The following is a 27864-nucleotide window of genomic DNA, read 5'->3' as shown; positions in this document are numbered from 1 at the left end:
TGTAGAGCTGAATGTCAGATATACAGGTAAAAACAATATAATTCTACCTGTATCTGGCTCGTTTCCCACCATACATGCACTGAATATCGTACGAAAATTAGTTTTTTACGATATTATCTGTGCGTCTATGGCTACCTTTACTGAATAGGCACTGTGTTCGCACGGAATACTTGTGTTTAATGACATTCATTCAAAATAGATAAAATTACATGTTACTCTTGATCATGTTGTCCATACATACACAATATGTATGTGTACTGTATATATATATATATATATATATATATATATATATATATATATATATATATATATATATATATATATATATATATATATATATATATATATATATAGTAGCCCAAAAGCTGCATACCATATGCAGCAACAAAACCTGGGTGCTATTGCAAAAAAGACACTCATAGGATTTAAAGTATTTCCCAACAAAATATAAATGGAAAAGAAAAATACAGTGTATGTATATATATATATATATATATATATCTCCATCCTACTAAGTGAACACCAAACATACATCTCATTTAAAAGCAAGCACCCTAGGGGACATTAAGGGGCCGATTCACTAACTTCGAGTGAAGGATTCGAAGTTAAAAAACTTCGAATTTCGAAGTTTTTTTTGGGCTACTTCGACCATTGAATGGGCTACTTCGACCTTCGACTACGACTATCGAAGGATTCGAAGTAAAAATCGTTCGACTATTCGACCATTCGATAGTCGAAGTACTGTCTCTTTAAAAAAAACTTCGACCCCCTAGTTCGCCATCTAAAAGCTCCCGAAGTCAATGTTAGCCTATGGGGAAGGTCCCCATAGGCTTGGCTAACTTTTTTTGATCTAAAGAATTATCCTTCGATCGTTCGATCGAACTATCTGCGCTAAATCCTTAGTTCCTAGTCGAATATCGAGGGTTAATTAACCCTCAATATTCTACCCTTAGTGAATCGGCCCCTAAAACACATCTAAATGATAAAAAAATAGCTATTGTGCCTGGAGTACTCTCTGCTAAGGTAGAGTTAAATATTTATAGAAAAAAAAGTGTATTTATATATATATATATATATATATATATATATATATATATATATATATATATATATATATATATATATATATATATATATATATACTGTTCGTTGAGGGTACATGCAGTGTATGTAATGTAAATCTGAGGAGTTCCATTTATCCTGCACCATAATCATATAAAAAATGTTAAGGACAAAACCCCTCTAATCTGGTTTGCATTGGGGTGACCCATTTTCTTTTAGCTATGAAACCACAGAGGGATATTTTCACTTGTCTACATATTTTGCCTAATCCTTTGAGGTATTTTGTTAAGTCTGGTAGGATGGCTGTTTTGTAATTAACATCTCATAACAATGCGTTGATACACTGATTGGAATTCAGGAATTTAAAGACAGTGTTTAGAAGCAGAATTTGCTGGTTTTCCATACACTGAGCTAATCCGTGTTATTTTCTCCATTGGATATATAAGAAAAAAATTTTTAATTTCTATAGCTTGCTGTTTTCTATTACAAAATATGTCTGACTAAATGCGTTCATAGTATTTACTGCTTCAGATGGAGTTGTCCAAGAAACAGCACACAAAATACCAAAAGGCAGTCTAAGCAACTGTTGGAATGTTTGAGGTAGGAAACTTGACCTTTGAAAGATCAACATAATGAAAACAATGCATTCATTGTCCATTCACAGTCATATGAATGACAACAGATTAAACACAGCAGCTGTACTGTGTTAAAACATTGTACAGTAAAAAAAATTGCCGCCAGCGAAATGTCGCCAACGGCCATTAAAGTCTATGGGCGTCAAAAATTTTTTTGTTGCGTGTCTTTTTTTTTGACGCACCACACCATACAAATCTATTGGCGTCATTTCCGCGGCGAAACAAGGCAAATCCCTACTGATTAGTATGAATAGTATTTTGCAATATATTATGTTTGTTTAAAGGAATATGCTTGTAAAAAGTGAAAAGTTATAAATTGTAAGAACAATATTTTTCTCAAAATACACTTTAGATACACATTAGTGTAGAAACATTTCGAAACAGTAAGTGAAGGTTTCAGCTCCTGATTAGTGCCATACAATGAAAGAAATTAGTAATAAATGGATTTATTTACTTACGGTCATTCTCGATAAAGGGGTTGTTTTTTTCAGTTCAGTTGTTTTCAGATTCTTTACCATAAACATTTACTTTTTTCAATTGATTTTCATCTGTTATTTTTTACAGTTTTCCCAAGATTTAAGTTTAAAGTAGGGATGCACCGAATCCAGGATTCAGTTCGAGATTCACCAGGATTCAGCCTTGGTTCAGCCAAATCCTTCTGCCGGCCGAACTGAATCCGAATCATAATTTGCATATGCAAATGAGGGGCGGGGAGGGAATTCACATGAAAAGAAGGTAAAAAAAAATATAAAAAATTTTCCCCTTCCCACCCCTAATTTGCATATGCGATTTTAGTGATCGATCGCAGGATTTCTATTCGACCAAAAAAAACTGTGGAAGGTCCCCATAGGCTAGCACTTCGGTAGCTTTAATTTGGCGAAGTATGAAGTCAAAGTTTTTTTAAAGAGACAGTACTTCAATTATCAAATAGTTGAATAGTCGAGCGATTTTTACTTCGAATAGCCTATTCGATGGTCGAAGTACCCAAAAATTTACTTCTAAATTCAAACTTTTTTAAATTCGAACTTTTTAAAATTCGAACATCACTCGAGCTTAGTAAATCTGCCCCTAAATGTCAGAAGAAGCCTTTAGACGTGAAGGATTTCTGCTCTCTTTAAATTTTCTCAGAAAGGGCTAATGCTTTTCAACACATTTCTTTTTGCTCCACATTCAAGAGAATAACATGGGGGTTCCATAACCTTCTATTGTTTTTAGTGACAAAATCAGGGGCCAGTTTCAAGGATTGCAACAATAGTGTTTCTGTTTCCAATTAGTTCAGCCCAGCAGCTTGTATTTATTGAAAATATCCCAGCTTCTTAAAATGATCTGGTAATTTTGTTCAAGGCCCAAAAGAAATTCCAGATTTTAGTGACAGTTAAGAAGGCCATACAAAATTCGCTCATTTGGTAAGATCATCAAATGAGATTTGACCACCCACATGGTAGGCCTTTCTTTGGCTCTGGGCATATGGCATCAATGGTCCAAAATGGTTCTGAAATGTGTCTAAATGCAAGGCAAAACATTGCTGACTCTATATTTAGTGGCCAGTCAACTTAGTTTTGTAGTATTGTCATTCCATTACCAGTTCCAAATTTCAGTGTGCTTTTCACTGTCACTTTCACAGTGATCATATAGATGTAGCCATGCATATTTGCAATTCTAACATACATAATTCTAAAGTTCTCTTTCTATTCAGCCACCTAATCCAATGACCATCTTGTGAACCAAAAGACCAACAATAGAATTTTCCTGTTGGGCATATAATATGAATAACCTTCGCTCTATCTGTAGCATGTGGGCTGATTCTGAATTACTGGATTCATTATAACTTCTGAACTGCGCAACCAGTAGCCCTTTTTCATATATATATATATATATATATATATATATATATATATATATATATATATATATATATATATATATATATATATATATATATATTCGCTTGTATTGGTTAGTAACAGCACTCATGCTATGTTCTCTTCGTATGTGTGGTGCAAGTCCCGTTGAGGTTTTCCGGTCTTCCCTCGTTATATAATGTACAAAAATGGACAGCACTCACGAATTGTATGCAAAAGGTTGTATTAAAGTGAAAAAAGCATATACATCACCATATGTGTACACATTTCGTAGCGACGTTTCGAGCCAGTTTAGGCTCTTTTTCAAGCCATGTGAACAATGGTTTTTAAAATCCAACTAGTCTATACAGATTTTTAAAGTCCATCAAAGGAAGTGACCTACTGATTCTTTCCATATGCCTTGTACAGGGCTGTCACCACACCTGCTGTATAGAACAATTAAATAGACGTTTGTAACATGTATATAATAACATATCGTATATTTTCTCATATACACAATAAAATGTCCATCTTTCATAAAAATAGATACAGGTTATAATCCTTATTCAATCTATTTGGATGTAACGAATTTAGTTTTTTTATCCACCACACCTCTCTTTGTTTAAGTTTCAGCTCACGATCCCCACCTCTTTTTAGTGGGGGCACTGTCTCCAGTATCATGAATCTAAGCTGTTCCGCTGTATGCCCTTTCTCTTTAAAATGTTTGGAGAGTGGTAATGTCATATTGCCTGTATTAATGGTAGATCCATGTTGAGAAATATGTGACTTCACCTTCTGTATTGTTTCTCCAACATAGATCTTCCCACAAGGGCATATTATGGCGTATATCGCATATTGTGAGATAGATGTATAGTATCCCCTCATGTGATATACCTCCCCCGTGCCCGGTTGTTCAAATGACTTCCCCTTTATCACAAAACGACATTGGTTCTCTCTGACGACGGTTCAGAGAGAACCGAAACGCGTTGATGTGGGGTAGATTGTAATGCTCCAATAAAAGCTTTTTGTCACAATACCCGTGAGTGCTCTTAACTACTATATATATATATATATATATATATATATATATATATATATATAGCAAACTGAAGGCTCCACACTCACAGAACTTAAAATTCAGACATTGCTTTATTGTACAGCAAAAGACTGTGGGTCAGTCGAAACATCAGTCTTTTGCTCTAAAATAAAGTAATGTCTGAATTTTAAGTCCTGTGAGTGCGGATCCTTCGTTTTGCTATGGAGATTATTTGTAGATTCTGCACCCAGGCACACTAGTGACTTTATCATGAGTGCCGGTACTGCTGTGGAATGTATAGAGATATATATATATATATATATATATATATATATATATATATATATATATATATATATATATATATATATATATATTATTATTATTATTATTAAACTGTAACTCTGCAAATATTTGGAATGACATTACATTTTGCCTTTTTAACAGCAGCAGACTGCTTATGCGTATGTGGAACACATTAATATACAGAAGGAATAGGTACAACTGATTTACATAACATAAGGTCATGCAATTTAAAGAGGTCCTTTAGTTAATATTTGTTAAATGAACAAGCTTGTGAGTTGGTGACTGGCAAATCCATTCACATGCTTTGTATAAACATGGTTCTGGCAAACTGCTGACTCACCGAAACCTATTCATCTTTAATCTTTCCAGCAGAATACAAAAACTTCTCCATCTATAGATTTAACGATTCATTATAGACTGTGTAGCTAACTATACCAAAGACTGATGTATTGGGTTAACAAATGCACACTAACACCTAGATATACATCTTGAACGTATATAGCCTTAAACAACATGTTTTGATCCAAACAGAACATTGTTGCCTTTTGTAAAATACAGAATTCTTTGATGAATATGTATCGCTAAACAACTGCATATACTTTTAGGGGAAGACATAGGTGGAAACCTACCAGCCCCCCCCCCCCCCTGCCATTTAATCCTTTAAAACAAGTGTATTTACAAAACTGAACTGTATCAAAGTTGTTTTGTAACTCATTTAGATTTTCTCCACTAAAAGGGATTATACATTAGAAAATTGTGATACAGCAAATGCACGGGAATTAGCCTTCAGACTAGCTAGAAAGATATTGACAAATTATGGGATGCAGTAATAAGTAATTAACTTGGTAACTTTAAACTGCAATTAGTCTTTATCTGAAGTCCATGTGTATAATGATTGCTGTTTTTTTTTAGCCCAGGACTTCACAAAGTTATTTATATTCCATTGGGGATTTGTCATGTCAGGTCCACCAGTCAAACAAGCATTGCTGACATTCTATATTTAGGGGGTATTTACTAAAACTTGACTTTTTCACTATATTTAAAAAATATTTGACCATACTCCCAAACCTGAATCCCCTTAATTTACTATTAAATTGTCTCGAAAAAAAATGGTGCGAGAACAAACCGCGACAAATTGGTGCACCAATTGAAATCGGTTGAATTTTAACCCGAAAACGCATTGTGATAACTTGAATTTATCAGATTATCGAACAAAAACCAGTGCAAACAGCCCAAAACTATAGAGAATCTTGAAGGTTAAAAACATGTTCCAATTGTTAAAGGGACCATCTACCATTAACTTCTACGTGATTTCGACAGGTTTTAGCTCTAGCATTTTCGGATTTATTGCAGCTTCAGAACATAATAAATCTCAAAAATTCAAGTTTATTTTATCTTCTAAAAATTTGAGTTTTTCCCCATAAAAACCTCAACCAGAAATATTCAGGGTTTAATCATTAGGCCCCTTAATCACCTGATGCATAAATGTTAAGAAGTGATTTTTCTATGGGATTTTTAGAGGCATATTTATCAAGTAGTGAACTATAAATATGCCTCTGTGAATCCCATAGAAAGTAATAGAGAGCAATGTAATTCTACCCAAATCCCCTGAATTTACCAATAATTTTTCTCGAAAAAAAATCGTGGTGGGAAAATGTTGAGGCAAATTTGCATGTCAATTCGAATTGTTCGACTTCTCTGATTTGACGCTCAAATCATACATTTTTTTTGAGTAGTTGCCTGAAAAACTCGAATTATTTGGATTATATTTGGGCTCTAAAAGCCCAGAACTTTTGAGAACCATGAAGGCTTAAATTAAAACATGTTCCAATTGTTAAAGGGACCATCTGCCATTGACTTTTACATTAAGTCAAACATTTCTTGGATTTGAATGGTTAGCTCCCATCACCTCGAAATTCGACCCTTGATAAATCTGCCTCTAAGCGGGTTATTTACTAAACACCGAATGCAAAAATCACATAAAATTTGTGATTTTTTTTTTTTTAAATGAAATCGGACTTTTTAAAAAAAAGGGAATTTATTGAACCCTGAGGATGGAAAAGTCCGAATCAGAAAATCCGGCATCTCAGACAATGCTGAAATGCTTTATTCTGTCCTGGTTTATGAGGATGAAACTGTAAGGGGGGGGGGGCAGAGGGTCAAGACACAGTTTGTTAATGTTCTGCAGGGTTGCCTAGATTAAGGGTAACTATTTTGCTATTCTCTCCCTTTTCCCCCAGTTATTCCCCATTTTTCATGGAGTTCTTCTCCCCAATACTTTCAGTCTTTCAATTATGACATTCACAGAAGCAACTTTGCAACGGGTCTTCATTATTTATTTATTATTATTTTTCGTATAGTTTTTGAATGATTTGCCTTCCTCTTCTGCCTCTTTTTAGCTTTTAAATTAGGGTCACTGACCCTTGTGTACAATGAGTGGAATCTCATTCCATAAATATGTGTTAACTTGAAACACATAATCGCTGTTTTGCTGGTGGCAAGTGAACTTGTTCTCTCAGCTGTATTATCAAAGACACAGCAAGAAGTGATTCATCTAAATAGGATTACTTTTTTTTTCTAAAGGGAACATGCTGTATCAGATACCCTAGGGCTAGAGAATTCAAGCTTGGGTGAACCTGCAATGCCAAGAATAACTTTACCCACCTATCAGCTTTAATGTACAATGTTCTGGCACTGGGTATTCTCTGTCCCTGTGCTTCAATGTGAAACCTATTGTGTCACTAACGTGGTTTTTAAATTCCACCGAAATGAATGATCATAATCATACTTACGTGGTCAGCTGTATTTGTAGAACAAAAAGCTGTAACTGAAAGCATACATACAGGGGCAGAAAATATTGTTTTTTTGTCAATAATAAGGGGCCGATTCACTAACTTCGAGTGAAGGATTCGAAGTAAAAAAACTACGAATTTCGAGGTGTTTTTTGGGCTACTTCGACCATCGAATGGGCTACTTCGACCTTCGACTTCGAAGCGAACGATTCAAACTAAAAATCGTTCGACTATTCGACCATTCGATAGTCGAAGTACTGTCTCTTTAAAAAAAACTTCGACCCCCCTAGTTCGCCATCTAAAACCTACCGAACTCAATGTTAGCCTATGGGGAAGGCCCCCATAGGCTTTCCTAAGTTTTTTTGATCGAAGGGTATTCCTTGGATCGGTGGATTAAAATCCTTTGAATCGAACGATTCGAAGGATTTAATCGTTCGATCGAAGGAATAATCCTTCGATCGTACTATCTGCGCTAAATCCTTCGACTTCGATATTCGAAATCGAAGGATTTTAATTCCCAGTCGAATATCGAGGGTTAATTAACCCTCGATATTCGACCCTTAGTGAATCGGCCCCTAAATCTTTATATCTCATCATTCAGTACAATAACAGAAGCATTTCTTTAAGCAAGGAGTGTGAACTTTGACCGACAGATCACTGCTATAGCATTTATTATTAATAACACCTTGTAGATGGAGATGAAGAAACTGTATTGCGTCCCGTGCAAGCCCGCAACATTATTTCTCAGTGTTCTTGGGTGGAAGGAAAACCTAAGCAGTGGTAAGATGTTAAAAACAGATGAAGAGCTTACTTCTGAAACCACACTTGTACCGAATGGCAACACAAATCTATTTTAACGAAAATGCAGATTGCGTGCTAAAGAATATTTAAAGTTTTAGACAAACGATCTTGCTGAGCCGCTTCAAAAATCCCCTTAGAGTGAAAAATGCTTCCCTTAGTCATGGATTCAGAAAAATGGAGATAGCTTTTGTATACTTTTACTTTTTATAGCCATTAATGTTGCAGTAAATCTTCTGTTATAGTATACAGTCTACATCATTGCTCCTTCTTTTGCCTTTGGACAGAAAAGAAATTACTGGCTTCCATCAGCGTTATTGGCAATCCCCATATTCTGACATCTGTTCCTTTCTAAACATTTTACCAACCTTGATGAAATATATTTTAGTGAGTGAAGCCGACTTAGAGGGAAAATAAAAAAATCTGAATGATAAAAAATAACATTGATTAAACACCAGAAGTAATTTGCTTTTGAATCTTAGTGGTTTGAAGGCGGCTTCAATTTCTTTTAGAAAAATTAGCCATCTTCTGCAGATCTTAATCATGTTTATGCTTCAAAGTAGGCTAAATATACAGCTTATCACAAAAAAAAATGCATTATACGTGTTTTAGTCTGTTAATTACTAATAACTAGTAATGGTCGAATACATTTGCTAGACATGATTTTGTGGGGAATGTTCGCATTTTGCCGCAAGCAAATTCATTTGTGAAACTGTGGTGACAATTTGCCTGTCGAAAAATCCACCATATCAAAAAAAATGTAAGCTCGTCAAAATTTGCATTCGTATAAAAACTTGTGTGCGTCAATATTATTCGGACATCCATTGACTTTAATGCATTTGGACCAATTAGTTGCATGCATAAAAATTGTTGCCAGCTGCAAAATTTCCATGCGTCGAAATTATTTTGGCACCCATCGACTTCAATGCGTTTCGAAAATTTTTCGCCGAAGTTCACTAAAGTACATGCAGTTATGTTTTAGGAGTGCCATATTAGTACTGCAGTGGATTGAAAACGTGGTATTATTATTATTATTTAAGCTTAAGTTTATTATTATTATTTAAGCCTTACAGCAGGAATCCCCAGCCTTTTTTACCCATGAGACACATACATAAGTAAAAAGAGTTGGTGGGCAACACAATCATGCAAAAAAAGCTCATAGGGTGTGCCAAATAAGAGCAGTGAATCGCTATTTGGTAGCTCTATGTGGACTGGAAACCTGCAGAAGGCTCTGTTTGGTAATGCTCCTGATTTGTGTTCCTTTAAAACTTGCCTCCAAGCCAGGAATTTAAAAATGAGCACATGATTTAAGGCCTCTGGGAGTAGGGATGTAGCGAACTGTTCGCCCGCGAACTAGTTCGCGCGAACTTCGACCGTTCGAGTCCGCCGAATGTTCGCGAACGTTTGGGAACGTTCGCATTTTGAGTTCGCGTTCGATCTTTCGACCATTCGAATTCCTTCGACCGCTAAAAATCGAACGATTTCCATTCGTTCGAACGATTGTAAGCATTCGATTCAATGAAAAGCATTCGATCGAATGGCTTCGATCGTTCGATTCGAATGAAAATCCTTCGATCGAACGATTAAAATCCTTCGATCGTTCGAATCGAACGATTTTAGCGGTGTTCGAAGTTCGCGAACTGTTCGCGAACGTTCGCATTTTTTGCCGGTGTTCGCGAACGGCGTTCGCGAACACCAAATCGGCAGTTCGCTACATCCCTATCTGGGAGCAACATCAAATGGGTCGGTGAGCAACATGTTGCTCACGAGCCACTGGTTGGGGATCACTGCCTTACAGTAACCCCTTTATGTAGCATGTTTGCCTTGAGTAGACTGTTTGCAAAACCAACATAAACATTGCTACTCGTTGATCACAACAGGCCCAGTTGACTAAGATAGGTGAATTCTTATTATATTACTGAAATAACAACTTCAATATTGTTTTGCGTTATAACAAAGAACAAAAATGAATATACAATTGTTATAATTTGCTGATAACATAGGAGGCATGGCTTGATGTCACATAGCAACAATATCTATGGGTTTACGCAATGTATCATTTGCAAGGCTGCATCTAATTTTTGGAGGAAATTCTATTTCTTATTTACTTAAAATATATCAAAATGTCATGATATCAGATGTTATTGTGTCATTTTCTATCAATGTGTCTTTTTAGAGTTCAGTGTTGTCCTGGAGAAGGGCTGTTTCAAGGCCCTACTGAAACTTTTCACTATTAATATTTTTTTAGCCACTGTAGAGCAGACCTGTGCGAGACTCACTTGAAAAGGTCATTTGTTTCTCTGCTCACCCGAAATATCATTATCCCCAAATGAAATTGATTAGAATAATGTATGTTAATTATACAATATTTACCCTTCTTAATGTTTGCCATTATTATTTATAATGTTCCAAGATATTCTGCTGCACTGTAAAATGGCATTAGACAAACATGACTTTAATTAAAAAATGGTGCCAGTATAGAACAATAAAATGCCCCAATTGTAAGAATTCAAAATCCTTAAAGAGAAACAATTAATTGATTCAAGATTCCAAATATATAATCCCTAAAATGTTTATTCAGATAGGGTAACATATAGACCCATTGTATTGTAAGTCTAAGACAGCCATAGTAAATAGTATAGACGTGTCATTGTGCTGCATAGAGGGTGAATGAAAAAAGGTGAGCCACATGTAAATGACAGTTTGGAAAGAGACTTTGAGCTTTCTGGTTGTATACATTGTTAGTGCACTTTTACAATATTTAAAGTGGACCTGTCACCCAGACATAAAAATCTGTATAATAAAAGTCCTTTTCAAATTAAACATGAAATCCAATTTCTATTTTTTTTAAAGCATTCATAGCTGTTGTAAGCTCATTTAAAAATCTCAGCTGTCAATCAAATATTGTCTGCCCCTCCTCTATGCCTTAGGCATAGAGGCTGGGCAGACAGTTACTTTCACTTTCCATTCAGCACTTCCTAGATGTCACTGCTCTCCCCACATTCTTTAGTTCTCTTAACCATTTAATTGTGTAGCCAGGGCATGGAGACGGACATCTGGTCCCCCATTCTGGTGCACAAACAAGATTCTGAGATGATACAAGGCTTCCCTTAATAGGTGCCCACAAAATGGCTCCTGCCTGCTTGCTGTAATTATGAATTCCCAGACTGAAGGAAACAAGATTCAAATAATTTATATTGTGTAATTGAAGTTAATTTTGCTTGACTAATCTGATAAACAGGATTTTGAATATTTTTTTTGGGTGACGGGTCCCCTTTAAGGATAGCGTGGAGCATTATTATGCAGTTATAATAGTCTCCTAGTGATGAATGAACACAACTGCAACAGAGAAAGATTGCAAAAGAGTATACTAGAAATAATGTTATATGGTAGTCCCAGGGCAATTTCTTTTTTTCTGTCGTCCGGTCTAGAGGAAAGCTGGCATATGAGAGAAGAGAACAAGAAACATTTCCATTGGTTACTGAGCCAGATGCCAGTAACATACAGTCTTATAGTTCTTTATAAGGTGTCAGACAAAAAAAAAAAAGAAAAGGCAGCATGCAACATTAACCATTAGGGTTAGATCATCTGTGTGTTTATGGAATAGAGCATGAAGCATGATGTTGTGAAGATGGTTTGTTAAGCAGGTTTACAAAAGTTAATAAAACAAAACCCAATCATGGTACAGAGAAATGCAAAATGTTAAAGTTAACACATGGGAGCCTCACATTTTTCTGGTCAAATTTTAAAGGGGAAAAAATCCACAGGAAAAAAACTTGAATTTTCTGAGATTTATTTTGCTCCAAAGCTGCTAAAAATCACCAAAAATATTCCAGCTAAAACATGTCAAAATCATGCAAAAGTCAATGGCAGATGGTCCCTTTAACAATTGGAAAATGTTTTTTGCCTTCATGATTCTCGATAGCTTCGGCCTGTTTGATGAAATTTTGTCCAGACTTTTCCCACACCGACAATTTTTGGCCTGCAATGTTAGTAAATTAAGCCTGTTTTTGGTATGGTTAGGTCACATTTGTTTTACCATGGTTGCATGGGACTCATATCTGTACCTTATTCATCAAAAGGGGACCTTCCCTGACCCTTAAGTTCCCCCTTGTTTTCCAAAGAAGGCATCTTAATAATTTTTTTAAAAAAAGGCATTTAATATCTTAAGTTATGATCATATGAAATGAATAACAGAGAGTAATATATAATTAAAGACGGCGACATTCTAAATGGAGTATTATTTTAATCAATAATAAAATGTTATTGTGTAGTTTTGCTTTAAAATAAATCTCTAATGTTGTTGGACTCCACTCCCATCATGGTTTAACTACTTGCACATCTTCTTAATTATCAGTGGCCCCAGAGTAATTCCTATATTAGCTCTCAACTTTTACACGTCACTCATGTCCATCCTAATGGGGATCTTGACAGTTTGTATTGTAGAAAGTACAGATGTGGCTGAGTTTTCTAATCTTTCGATGCTGTTATGCCATGGAAGCGAAAGAGAAAAGCATTACAGAAAATTTAAAACACCAACCACAAAAAGAATTAGTGAATTTTGCAAATCATCTGGTCTCAAAATAATGATTTGTAACCAGGGCAAGAAGTTAGCTAACCTCTAATCCAGTTTTCCAGTTGTGTTTCTAAAACCATTTCTATGAATAGGACATATTGCCACTCATTAACAGCAATAACATTTTTACTTTTGGGAAACCCTTAATTTGTAAATAAGTTATGCTTTTTATTCTTCTTTGCTTTTTCAATTGATGTTCAAATGCAACTACGGTATTTTTCTTCAGTGGTTATAGTTTGCCATACAGAGCTATTGGGAAGATTAAAAGAAGGCATTTGATAGTTGAAGAATTCCTCTCTCTCGAGGGGGTCTATTTAGGCCTTTGTTATGATCTAACTTTAATGAATGAATTGCTCCATATTGGACCACTGATGGGTCAGGCCTGCATTATGATGCTATGCATGGGACTCACACAACAATGTAAGAAGATGTGTTGTATTTTATTTTTTTATTAATTATTGTTTTTATTTATTTTAGTAAAAAATCTTTTGACATATATCATCTAGGGGTATCTAGGCACTGCCTGTGACCTCTTGAGTTATCCCATATCTGCTCTGCTGCCGTGCAACTGCAAGGGGTAGGGGGGGGGTCAAAGGAATAGCAAGGGGGGTGTAGAGAATGGGAGACTGGAAAAAGAATAATTTTGAAAAATGTTCAGGTTTTGTTGTACTTCTACTGGGTGGCACGGTATCTACTGTTTCCTATGTAGTGCCTTTTGTAGTGGTATTAGTCCCGGGTTGGTGGCCTTCCAAGTACTGGGCCTAAGGTTATAACTCTAGCTCCCCCTTTTAGCTCCTATACAGGAATTTATCTCTAGTAGATTCCATCGCCCTGATCCAGTTCACCATGGATACCAATGTATGCGGACTTACATTGCGGTTGCTTCCAATTTGCTGCCAGTAGAGATCTTGCTGCTGTTAGGATGCGTGTGGCTAAATTGGAACATATGGTTCTGATTTTCATGCTTAAGGAAATGTGTGGGGAGCTGCCTAAATGGTGCAGTGAAGAACCTCGGAGAGCAGGGTTGCTGCCATCTTCCAGAACTCCTGAACTACTATGCAGGTCCAACAGGTGTGCAGGAAGGACCCTAGTTCCCTGCACCTTCTAAAGCAGGTGGAGTGGTCAGGGTTACCGCTGAGTCTGCTGATATGTGTAGGAGTGTAGTACCACTGACAGGGTTGGACTGGCGGTCCCGGGGCCCACCGGGACTACTGTCCAGGGCCCCCTCCGACCCCCCCTGCCCCCCTACTGTGATGCACTGAGTGCCCATGCATGAAGGCGAGCCTGCATGAATGGCGCTGCGTACATGCGCAGATGGCGACGCTCCGATCGGGAGAGGGGTCTGGTCCGGCAGGGGCCCATTAAGGGTTGGTGCCCACTGGGTTTTTTCCTGGTGTCCCGTGGGGCCAGTCTGATACTGACCACTGAAATATGATTTTGTATGCTCTTTCACTGGAAACTGCGCACAGACTTTTTCTGGCTGTTTCCCACATGCATGACCAGGAATTTTCTGCTATTGTGAGGTCTTGATCAGATGTGTTGTATTTTAAATACAGACTTGTGTGGTATTATTATAAAAAAACAGATAATATGTAATCACTGTATCCCTTTAAATATGTTCCTGCTGAATTGCTGATAAATCCCTGTCTGACTAACTTCTGCAACTGCAGTGGTGATCTGAATGAGGTATCACTCAATTCTGTCAGTTCTTCGTAAGTTCTTTATTTAAAGTACTTTTGTTTGAAAACTGCAGTGTAGAAAGGGAGTCAGTTTTATAAACGATAGACAGTATTAAGAGCTGAGCAGAGTATTAATATAAACATTCCCAATGCAACATCTCTGAGCAGTGAAATATTCACTCACTGTTCATGACTCGTAGAAGCCTGCATTATAAAGTAATGAATAAGGTGGAACTCCACGCCTGCATTCACATTCATTTTTCATATTTCCAGTACATTTTTTGTAGCTTCTAGAAGCATATTGGTTTTGTAGAAATGCAAATTGGTTTGGGTTTGCATTGGTCATAAAAAAGCAGACAATAAGGCCATTGTACAGTGCTTTAAAATACACAATAATTAGATTAAAACCTTTTAGAGATATTTTCTGGTACACACATTACTCAGGCAATAGTTCGTATTGCCAAGGAATCACTCGCAAAATCTGCAGGATTATTGGCCCTTTAAAAAGTAACAATTAAAATGTTCTTTTAGATCAGGGCATGTATACTAAAATGTAAACAGCTACAACACACTTTACTGACTGTGAGAAAAAAGTTAAAATGTTGTGGTTCTTATGCATGGCACACGCTGCAAATATCAGTGTGCTCTGCAGGGTGTTAGAGCTCAGCTGTGTTGAGCTCTAACTACCTTGTGTCAATTTACAGTTCTCAACTTGTAATTTTATTAGAACATTTATAGTAACCCAAGTATAATGCTACCCCCATCATGTTAATTTTGCTGTGGCACATTACTGCTTCCTCCACACTTCATAGAACACTATGACTTATAGACTTTAGCCAAACAAAATCTCAGTTCTCTTAAAAGGATACTGAGAAAAATGTACCCTGGACACAGTGCAGTTATAACGTCTTACTCATGTGCATAAGAGACAAAGGGACAAAAGCAAGTGCTAAAACATGCACTGGCTGAAACTTAATCATGCTGAACAGCCACCAAATCAGGTTTATTTTAAAATGTACCATATTTCTTATTGGTCTGTAGAAGTTTCCAAGCATAGTTATACCTAATTTTTGAGCGGAAGACATGTTATAATTTCAGCACTGAACCCTATTATCCAGAGGATACCTAACAAGGAGAACTGAGGTACACTAACACCAATTATAAGGATTTTAATGTTATCTATGCCATATTATCTGCGCCAGGGAAGAGGGCCCAGACCAGGGGTAAGCGGATGGAGGAGGTATGTGTCAGGCACCACCTTCACCTTTGCACCCTAGACACGTGCCTGTTCTGCGTACCCCTAGTTCTGGCCTATTATCCACATCCTAGCAAGGTCCTCTTTGTGCTTTTACATCAAGTCAGCTTTTGCAGCTATAGCATGTTGTAGTTATAGGGCTTGAGCCCCTTAGTAAAACATGCGTTTGTTGAAATTATCTAAGTTTTGGTACTGAAAATCCTTTAACACTAAATCATTATTGCTGGCTAAACCACTAAAATGACAGATGATCTGGCCAATGACTTTAAAGGATAACTAAAGGTATAATCACTGTGGGGTGCCAAAATTTTAGGAAGCCCTCAGTGATTATAATCACATACTTGATTCCTTGGGCCAGTCCTCCTGCTAGCAGAAACTGGCACCAATTTGTATAGGAGCTATTTTGTACCAAATTTTTTCATCTCTGCCACCTTTAATTGGGCCTGGGAAGGCAGCAGTAGAGTGAAATGGCCACATTTAGGGGCCAATTCATTAACTTCGAGTGAAGGAATAGAAGAAAAAATACTTCGAATTGCGAAGTGTTTTTTTGGCTACTTCGACCATCGAATAGGCTACTTCGACCAAGTTCGAATCGAAGGATTCAAACTAAAAATCGTTGACTATTCGACCATTCGATAGTCGAAGTACTGTCTCTTTAAGAAAAAACTTCGACCCCCTAGTTCGGAACCCAATGTTAGCCTATTGGGAAGGTCCCCATAGGCTTGGCTAAGTTTTTTTGGTCGAAGGATAATCCTTTGATCGTTGGATTAAAATCCTTTGAATCGTTCATATTTGCGCAAAATCCTCCGACTTCGATATTTGAAGGATTTTCATTCCCAGTCGAATATCGAGGGTTAATTAACCCTCGATATTCAAACCTTGATGAATTCGTCCCTTAGTTATCCTACCAAGACATAGCTTGAAATCGTGAATAGTACTTCCCTCATGATTAGTTGGCTACCCTTCAGTCTATCAGCATGTATGCTTTGCAGAAACTGATCTTTCCTTCTGTTCTTTTGGTATTATAACTTAAAACACATCAGAAATAGTTAATGGCATAGTTACTGGAATTTGTTCTTTCTGCATTGGGTGTTCAGTTATCACCATGCTGTGGGATAAAGTGTAACTACATCTATATACATTTAGTTGCCTTGATAAATGGTTCCATACTAAATTTGTGGCCCTCCATCATCTCACTGCTAAAGAGGAAAGTCAAAGTCACAATATCATATTGTAAAACGAATCAAATGTATACATTTAGGAGTAAACAACTGCCAATACAAATAACTCAATAAATGTTGCTCTGGATGCAACCTACCCATAACAAGTTTATACACCAACTATATTTTTTCTATCGTATATTTTGGAACTCTTAATTACAAATAGTCATGAGTAGGGGAGGGGAGAGGTAGAGAGGGCAGCAAACAGGGCAGAAGACGCTTAATAGTGACCTCATAGTGTGTTTTCATTTAGTTTTAAGAAATACATTTTCAGTAAATGCAGTATTTGTTAAAAGGCATAATATTAAGGAGGGTAAGTGTTGTTCTATGTAATTCAAAGGCTTGTAATTTCTCTATCCATCTTAAAGAAAAATAGCCTACTTTAATACCCTTTCTAACCCAGCTCCCTAAAATGTATAGACAATAAAATTCACCTTTTCCAGACCTTAGACCCATGTGACCACTACCAACTATTCAATCTTTCATGAGCCCATCCATAGTCAGTCGCTACTCTTAAGTGCAGACTTGTCTATTATTTCAAATGGAATGAATAAAATGATGCTTCAACCTGTCTTGTTGAGAGTAAGTGATACCTTGCACATCATTTATATACATTATATTGTTGTTAAGTGTGAATGCATAATGGACATGTATACATAAATTTGTTTTCGGTTTGCCAATTGAATACATATTTTTACTTTACAAAGAGCCATTTAGGGTTATATCGTTAGATGCCACTGCATTTTTAACACATTTATGCATGCATATAGCTTAAGTCTTATTTATCTCCTGTTAAATGAATAAAAAAATCATTACAGGCTGATAATAAATAAGTAATACAATTCAATTTGCTAAAAAAATAAACAGCAATTAATTATTAGATCCAGTCTACTTTATGCTTATACAATGTGATTTTGTTTATCTTTAATATGTAGTAATTTGGGAATTATATTATATTATATTATATATATTTGTGTATCTTTCTAAAAGTGACCATTTTCAAAATAATTTTCAATTAAATGAGTAAATGAATAGAGTTTTCCTGGGATCAACTGTTTGTTTTGTCATCTAGTTATAGCATTTTATTTCTTGTTTTTATTTCTAAGGGGCACATTTGTTATAAGACGGGTTGAGGCATACCTCACTTTTTTATCTCAAAATCAAATATTAAAAATAATAAAAAGTTTGGTTAAACCTGACATTTAAATATTCCATACTGTTACCCTGCGCTGGTATTCGTGTATTTAACTTGAAACACTATAATACAAATTCTATAAATAAGCTGCCATGTTGTTTATTACATGGTGAAAGCCAAGGTGCAAAACTGTCTTTCATTTGCTCTTAGCTCCCTGCCTTTCACTCTATTTAACCACCTAAATACAGCTCTACCTGAGTTCAGCAGTTTTGTATTCATGACGGGCGGGAGTGGGGAGGTAAGTTGTTTTTGCAACGTAATACCATACAAGGCGCATCATATATATATATATATATATATATATATATATATATATATATATATATATATATATATATATATATATATATATATATATATATATATATATACACCTCTGACTGCTATATAAATTTTGTTAATGTCATTTATGTACAGCTATTCAGCCCAACTGATAAGTGACCAAAGTCTTTGGTGTATGTTAACGTTGAAAATCGTATACTCCCATTATCAGAAAGCTCCAAATTACGGAAAAGGCATCTCCCATAGACTCCATTATAAATCACATAATCCAGATTTTTAATATTGATTTTCTTTTTCTCTGTAATAATAAAACAGTACCTTGTAGCTGATCCAAACTAAGATATAATTAATACTTATTGGGATGATTTAACGTTTACATGATTTTCTAGTAAACGTAAGGTATGAAGATCTAAATTAAGGGAAAATCCTTTATCCGGACAACCCCAGGTCCCGAGCATTCTGGTTACCGTATATACTCGAGTATAAGATGAGTTTTTCACCCCCCAAAATATGCTGAAAAACTCTACCTCGGTTTATACTCGGGTCAAGCGCAAAAACGGTCGCCGGCATCTAAGAATAGTCGCCGGCGTCCAAGAATAGTCACTGGCGTCCAAGAATAGTCGCCAGCGTCCAAGAATAGTCTCCAAGAATATTCGCTGGCGTCCAAGAATGGTCGCCGGCATCCAAAAACGAGATGCCGGCACCTCCAATGGGAGCAGAAACTCTAAATTTTTTGATTGAAACTTACCAGAAGCTGCTGCATTTCTCACCCTCGGCTTATACTCGAGTCAATAAGCTTTCCCAGTTTTTGGAGGTAAAATTAGGTACCTCGGTTTATACTCGGGACGGTTTATACTCGAGTATATACGGTAACAGGTCCCATACCTGTAGTATAAAATATATTAACAGGAAACCATTGCTTATAAACAAGAAATTCTGACCCTTTACAACAGGTACTGTATATAGCACTGTATTATGAGCATGAATTTTAGGAGCAACCCGTTTGCTGCATTGCCAGTTCATTTCAGGGTTGGCTAAAATGCTCAACTGTTAAAAGCCACAATATGTCCCAATAGTTTGTCTCTTTTTAACCGTATTCATTAAAATAGGTTGGCATTTATCTTGTTAATTGTATCAGGATATAAATGTGTCTCATATAGCCTTATAATGATTTTATTATGTCAAAAGCAACTTTATTTCAACTGAAACGGATGTTTAGTAACACTGCAATATAGACAAAGGGAATGCCATAGAAAAGCTAAAGATCTGTTTGCAAATTTCACTTTTTTCTACTTACACGAGTAGGACTTGAAAGTATTTGCTATTTAGTTTTTTCCTTTTTTTTTTTTGCTCCATGACCCCAGAAATCTCTTTAGCAAGCCTTGGTTCAGTAAACTGGCACACAGCAGCCGCTCTTTGAGGGGGAAATTGTAAAACAGATGGACGCTTTACATTTTTTGTTTAGTTTTTAAGTGCAGTTTTTATAACATCGTTAAAAATCATCCTTTTGCATCATAGTGTTTATACTTTGAGCTTTGTTGAGAATATGTTTACAGTGCGGGGAATGTATTAAGATATTTTATAGTTATGATATTTAGATAATCGGCAAGAAAAAGAGATAGTTTGTTGAGATTACAGGGATGTTGGTTACTATGAAGTTGCTTGTGAATCTCAATAAATATGTCCAGATCGGCGGAAAGTACAATCACAGTTAAAAAAAGAGGGAATATCTTTTTAGTGAAATCATTTCCTTTTCTTAATCAAAAGATGACAGCCACAGCCTTAGAACTCCCATCTGTAATGTACCATACCAAGGATCTGCACACGCCACCTTTTTTTTTTTTTAAATATGATACATCTACACTGTTTCCCACATTGATATTCTATTTAAATTTGTGCTGCAGGAATCACAGTAGTTTGCATGGAAGTCAATAAAGTTGGCTGTAAGGGAATATTGCTGTATGTAATGTAAGCTGTGTAGATATTGTTAAATACCAACAGCTATGAACGCATCTGAATGCAGGACTTCAGTCAAAGGGTATATTCAAGGCATTTCTAAAAGTGCCAAAAGACTTTAGTAATCAAAAACAATACATTCCTTTGACTTTTGAAATTGTTCCACCAAACCCAAATGAAATAATCTGCGTGTGTGGGCCACAAATGTGCAGAATGCAAACATTTCATAATAAACATGCTTAAATGAATGTCCTTGGCTTGATAGGCTCAAAGATAGTACATGCTGGGTTAATTAATGCTCCCTCTTGAAAATAAACTGCACTTTCAGGCTCTGAACAATAAAAATCGTTACTTACATTTGGATCCGATTTGATGATGGATGAAATGCACTTACACGTGTATACTTTTAGTTAGCAACTTAGGCTTGAGGCTGCAAATTAACACTCCTCTTTAAAAATAGTTTTCAAGCAATCAAAATATTTAGTTTATGTAGGTTTTTCTTTAACCATGCTTGTATTGCTTTGCCATAATATGTTCAGCATGTTTTCGGAAGAACAGGCATTAAATGGCAGATATACTGCAGCACGTAAAAAGGTAGAAAAGTGTGTATTTTCTTTATTTTCAAAAACCCGTGTTCTCAAAAAAGAGATTGTTAGCAAAGAATTACAACTTTTAAACTTTAAGGGGGTTAATTACTAAAACCCAATTTTTTATAGTCTTGGTTCTAAAAGGGAAAACACAAATATTTTGTGGGGGAAAAACCCCAAATTTTCAATATTTATTATACCCCAAGGCTGCTATGGGCACACAGGCAGATTCGGGGAGATTAGTCGCCTGACGAGGAAACTTTGGGAAATTTTGGAAAACAAATTGCTCTGAGTGCCATCCCACCGGTGACTTACATTTTAGCCTGCGGGAAGGCAGTTCAGGGAGACTAGTCGCCCCGAAGAAGAGGAGATTTGTTGCCAGGCGACTAATCTCCCTGAATCTGCCAATGTGCCCCGACCCTTAAAGGGCATGTAAAGGCAACAAAAATAAAATCCAATTTTTACTTTCTTTAATGAAAAAGAAGCCTATACTTTAATTAAAAAATGTGTACCGTTTTTATAAGAAACCTGACTGTATGCAGTGAAATACTCCCTTTACTGCTGTGGATAGGAATTGTCAGATGGTCCCTAACTGCTGAGCAGGGAAACAATCATACTTATGAACAGCAGGGGGAGCCCCCGCCTTATTTCCCAGCCATGCAGAACTTAAGCAGCTTTGTTTATGACGATCCCTAAGCAGCCCAGACCACACTGAGCATGTGCACAGTCTTAGTCTTGCAAAGATGTATAACAATGTTAAAAGATGGTGACCCCTTGTAGAATTGTTCTAGTTTGGTCAGACTTTTTTTATTCAAATACTTTTAATTCCGATTTTGGTAAATAAGGCCCTTAAAGTTTTCATTATTTAGATAAAATTGAGTCTATGGTAGATGTCTTCCCGTAATTTTAAGCTTTCTAGATAAAGGCTTCTGAATAATGGATCTCATACCTGTAACACAAATTCATAAGCATTTCAGAGTTTCAGAGTCAACGTTGTGACGAGTGATTGTGTTCATTGCTGCACAGTTGGCAGTTCATTATAGTCTGCATAGCAGCAGCTAAGACTAAAAAAACATGGTGAAAACCTGATGAAAAAACAACACGCCAAATTCTCTACAGTTTGCCCAAGAAGGGTAACATTTTTTCCCTAGAATTGTTTGTAGGGTAGGCACTCAAAGAGCAGTGCTGCTACCCGCAGGGACATCACCGATTTACTAATGGGAGCATGCTGCAATTGTCTAGTGAAAGAGAATGGCGGCAGCAGTAATTCCCACTCAATCGCCAGGCGGCTTTTCGCTCTGGCGAACGGACGCTATGTTAATTGTAGCGTTTAGAGCAGTATTGTCATCTAAGGATAATTTTAGGGACTTAACTTGTGATAGTAGCATTTCTCTATCTAATCGAGGGTGTTGGGGGCTAAACGTATATAGCTTTGTATAAAACGCCTAGCTTCAAGATGACAACCGGACCAGTCCCTGGATCAACTTTGTCTTAATCTGAGTAACTTTTTAATTTCTCACTTGCTAAAAAGGCATCAAACGTATCCCCTTTTGCATTCTATTCTGTGTGCCGTTTCCTCAATTTTTCGTTTCCATCAAACGTATCTGCCAATACAACTACTAATGGTATTGGCAACACTGTTTCATGGTTTGTAAAGCTTTTATTTTAAAGTACCACTATTCAAATTGAATATGTGTTCTATTTAGCCAAAGGAATATGAGAAGATTGTAATTGCCACAAAGGACTTATACTGGAATCTGAAGCTGCCCCTTGCCATATCCATTGTTTCAGTTGATTCCACTTTGATACTGAGAATCAACACCGTTTCTCAGTGCAAATATATATAATCTGCAGGTCATGGCTATTTCCATACTGATAGATGTGTGCAGTGTAATGGCTGCCTATTAAATACTGAGTGTTTATTTTTCTTGCTAAACAAGCAATCAAAATGCCATTGTGGTATATTGGCAATTTGGAAGCCTGATGGACATTCAACTTTTTCTCCATTTCTTTGACTTGTTTAATTAACAACCTTTTCTGACCAAGACTTGTAGCAGAATTGTTGCCACTCTCTGTTTTTAAATGACATCTAATGAACTTATTTGCATGTTAGCAGACACTGCTCTATATCATTTCACATTTCTGCCTTTATGCTTGCATCACCCAAAACAGCTTTTGTGGATTAGTAAATTGGTGAAATCAAAAATCTCATTTCGTATCTGACATTAATAACTTTCAGGGGGAATGAGCATTGGCATTTATGTCTGGACCAGAATCGAGCCCAATGTCCTTAGAAGCACAAGGGCAGCAGACAAACCTACTAACAAGATAGGAAAATAAATCATGCATAATGCAGAATTTCTACCTCACATGTTAATTAATGTGTGCAATCAATTACTGATGTTACAATATGAGAAAGGAACTGGTGGGGAATGGGTAATAAAAAATACCTATACATTTATCTGCCTTTTTTTCACAATTTAAACAGTCTTCAAGCCTGTGAATGCCGTGTTGGGACATGCTCGGAATAACAAGCATCATAAAATCTAATCAGATTTATAAGAGGAATTGATTGTTGTGGCAGGAGGAGAGAGTGGAAAATAAGCTGAAATTTAAGTGTTAATTTTTATGCTAATCCACAGTGGCAATTCTGTTGTGTGCCACAAATATAAAATTGTCCCTTGCAGAGAAATGTCAGCTTGCAAGACCTGAAAGCAGTAATTTATTAGGTATGTATCTATTAGTATGTGCCACAGTTGTTAGCAGGCTATACACACAATGGTGCTTCATACTTATCCTGCAAGACGCTCAATGTTTCAGCTCAGTGGCTGGAACGCAGGGCATTAATACATTATCACATACAGGGTGGTCTGTGCCCTGTGGACAAAAGGCTGTTAATACAATTTAATGTCATTCGGAGAAGAAGTGGAAAAATAAAGACAGGGAATAAAATGGCATCTGTGTGCTTCACAGTGCAATGATGCAAATAGACTCGGTTTAAGAGGTATGACTTTTCTGCCAAAAAGAAAAAAAAAGATGAAGCCGGTTATATTTTTTGTATATACCCCTCTCTTTGCTGCAATGCTATTAAGTGATCGATTTCCAGTGCCACATGATGATGTCATCCATACAGCAGAATGCAGATGGCAGCAAAATAGTGGTGACAATGACCTTGTTTCTTGTGTCTTTGGAAACCTGTCAAATCCACTTCCAGTGTATGGTTTCATCGAATGGCGTATTTGGACAATATCTAGTTTCTGGGTAGTGAATTAATAGCGTTAAGGGTTCTGATGCAATTCACATATAGGTCAATTACATTCACCAACATCTGCTCTGTCACTCGCATTTGCATACAGCATTCATATGTTAATGATGACTCTTTTCTTCTTCTCAAGCAATATATTAAAAAATACACCCAAGATTTGCATATCGGTTTGGATCAGTATATTAGAAACAATTTATCATCTTCTGCTCCTTGCTATGATTTAAAAAAAAAAAAAAGGACACAATATGTTGAGTGATGTCTGCTATATCGGAGTTCGGCGGTGATTTATACAAGGAGCCCCTTAGTGGGAAAGCTTCCACTCCAAAGCAGCTTAAAGCCTTATAAATCAATAATGACACAGATGGACTGGTGATAATCTATTTAGAATGCCTGATAGCAAATATTGTTGTACAGATGATTAGAGTGGTAACTGTTTTAGCAGCAAGGCTTTCCTCCCTTTGTAAATCGTAAGTTCGAATGGAGAAAAAAAAAAGGTACTGATGTATTTAGTATCAGATAAATCTCCTGGCTGGGACTAGATAACAACAAAGGGAATGAAACAAAAAAAAGAGAGCCTTTCCAGCTCCTGCCAATATCATATCAATCCCTGTTCCTTTAACAAAAACAGGGCTACTTAATGGAATTGTGTCTTCAGGTGTAAATAGCATTAAAAGGCGATTCTCCGACACCCGCTGCCCTGATCTCACACAAGTAGTGAGAAAATAAAGTGGTGGTTGTCAGAAGTGGCAGCTGCTTGGAATCCTGATAAATATAAGCTTTTATTGATCTGATGAAAATGAAAGATCCCGGTGCTATGCAGTATTTAGCTTCTTGTCTACAACACGTCACCGGGGGCCTTGCTTTGGGATAGATTTTCATTCACAGACACCGGATTTGATTTCATCTTTAACCTTTTTTGTTGAATTTCCTTGACCTCTGCCTATTGCCTCAATTTTGCGAATTTGCTACATTTTACTTTACATGTTCTCATTTTGTGTATTGCCTTTTATGATAGGGAAGAAGGACGTCCTGCCAACAAGTCTGTCTGTGCCAACAAACTGACAAGATTGTCCTTTAACCAAGTATGCAGTTACGCTGTTAAGGTAAGATCTGTGGCACTTCTAACTTACTTTCTATCCTCAAACAGGAGCTCAATTGCACTAAGAATCCTGCGCAGCGAGCCTGCCAGTGAACAGGTTAAAAACTCATTTCATGTTTGGCTCTCGATCCCATAATCTAATTTATTTAGGTATCCAGACTACAGAACATAATGAGGATCCTTTCATAGGCACTGATTTTTGATGCCAATCAGCGAGGAATAAAAAAGATGATTATGTTCTAACCTTCCAGATGAACATATATTTTTATATATTCCTCCCAAGTATAATAAGGGATAAAGTTCTTTCAAAATATTCTTCCCAAGGGTGCCCATACCAACTGTTGTAATCAAAAACATGACAATATAGAATCATTTATTTAAATAAAAACACAGATTTAAAGGCAGAGACTTGAATATCTGTAAAAGGACTATCATATCCTGTTGCATATTTTATTTGCATATTCTGCTAGGAAGCACTTGTGGCTTTTGTGCTTGGGTATAAATTATGGAAAAAGATGCCTGACCACACTTCCCTGTAAAAGACTGATAACTTTGTGTTTAGACACTTAAGGATACGGATGCCAACAATATTTCTTTCCCTAGAAATTACTTTTTATGACACACAGTCTCACAAGAACAAATCAGATGGTGATTAAAAATAGATTCTCTTAAAGCCACAGGCTTGAAACTTAAATTATCCCAAGGTGCAGTTTACTCTTCAAACACTATGTTATTACATCTGTAATTATAAAGGCAATTGAAATATCAAGGAGAACAAGTTATGAGGGCTTTAGGGGGCCCATTTACTTAGTTCGAGTGAAGGAATAGAATAAAAAAAACTTTGAATTTCGAATGTTTTTTTTGGCTACTTCGACCATCAAATTGGCTACTTTGACCTTCGACTACGACTTCGAAACGAACGATTCAAACTAAAAATGGTTCGATTATTCGATCGAACGAATTGCGGTAAATCCTTCGACTTCGATGTTGAAGGATTTCCATTCTGTAGTCGAATATCGAGGGTTAATTAACCCTCGATATTCGACCATAAGTAAATTTGCCCGCGTATTTACTGGATTTGCTCTCACTCCATACAGTATGTATTGGGGCAAAAGGTACAGTATATATTCACAAGGCTACCAAACCTCCCAACTGTCCCGTTTTTAAAGGGACAGTCCCTGTTTTGACAGCTCAACCTGCAGTCCCTCATTTGTACTGGAAAGTCCAGTTTTTCTCTGCATTGAACAGCCAGAAAAAGAAACAATGTTTCTAACTTAATTGGCTTTTGGCAGAGAGCCCAGAACAGCCACCAGGTGCACTTGGAAACTTTTGCAACAATTTCAGATAAGCAAATAATAATTGTAACAATTTAAGATAAGTAGGTCAATTAGGGCAATTCACCTTCATTAGCAAAACTGTATTAACTGTAAAAAAAAAACACAGAAATATGTTCAAACTTTTATAACCTGCCAAATTTTGTAAAATGAACATGGTCATTAGGGGGTGTGGCCACAAAAATGAGCCTGGTCACTACGTGCAACAACTTTTTTATTTCCAAAATGTTGAGAGGTATGGGCTACTAGGCTGGAGGACCTGTGTCAACACATTCAACTATTCAAAGAATATAAATATCCCCCCAAAAACATACCTCTACCCCCATTCACACAAATAAAAGAGAGGGAGAGAAGCTGCCACACTCTTAACTGTTTGATTCACAGTTAATAGATCTATCTATGGGATCCGTTATCCGGAAACTCATTATCCAGAAAGCTCCAAATTACGGAAAGGCTGTCTCCCTTAGATTCCATTTTATCCAAATAATCCAAATTTTTTAAAATGATTTCCTTTTTCTCTGTAATAATAAAACTGTGCCCTGTAATTGATCCAAACTAAGATATAATTAATCCTTATTGGAAGAAAAACCTGCCGATTACATTTATTTAATATTTACATGATTTTCCAGTAGACTTAAGGTATGAAGATCCAAATTATTCCTCTTCCACAAACTAGAATATGTTTGTAGTTTGTAGGCTGTAACCTTGTAACCAATGCTTTCATTGGAGCCAAGGGCTCTATCCCAAACCGTGACCAAATGATTCCTCTTCCACTAAACAATACATATTTAGCAAGTACTACCTGCTAAGGGCTGGGACACACTGGGCGATTTGGGGAGATTTAGTCGCCTGGCGACTAATCGCCGCGACTAATCGCCGCGACTTTCCACGACCAATCTTCCCCGAATGCTTCCCCTCTCTCTGCGCCTGGCTAAAATGAAAA

The 27864-nt window shown here is 36.5% G+C and overlaps 1 protein-coding gene across 4 annotated transcripts in view; it reads left to right on the top strand.

The window, feature by feature from the left end:
* znf536.S (zinc finger protein 536 S homeolog) overlaps window positions 1–27864 on the top strand; it is a 299661-nt gene that overhangs the window by 115660 nt on the left and 156137 nt on the right. For 3 of the 4 annotated variants that reach the window (XM_041561238.1, XM_041561236.1, XM_041561235.1), the window contains exon 4: window positions 25504–25591. The gene's annotated coding sequence lies outside the window, so the exon portion shown is untranslated. Of the gene's footprint in view, window positions 1–25387; window positions 25592–27864 lie in introns of those variants that run through there. The other variant, XM_018259838.2, reaches the window with a different exon arrangement.

Source organism: Xenopus laevis, chromosome 4S, assembly GCF_017654675.1.
Source record: "Xenopus laevis strain J_2021 chromosome 4S, Xenopus_laevis_v10.1, whole genome shotgun sequence".
Lineage (NCBI taxonomy): Eukaryota > Metazoa > Chordata > Amphibia > Anura > Pipidae > Xenopus > Xenopus laevis.
This window is presented reverse-complemented; position numbering and strand designations above follow the sequence as displayed.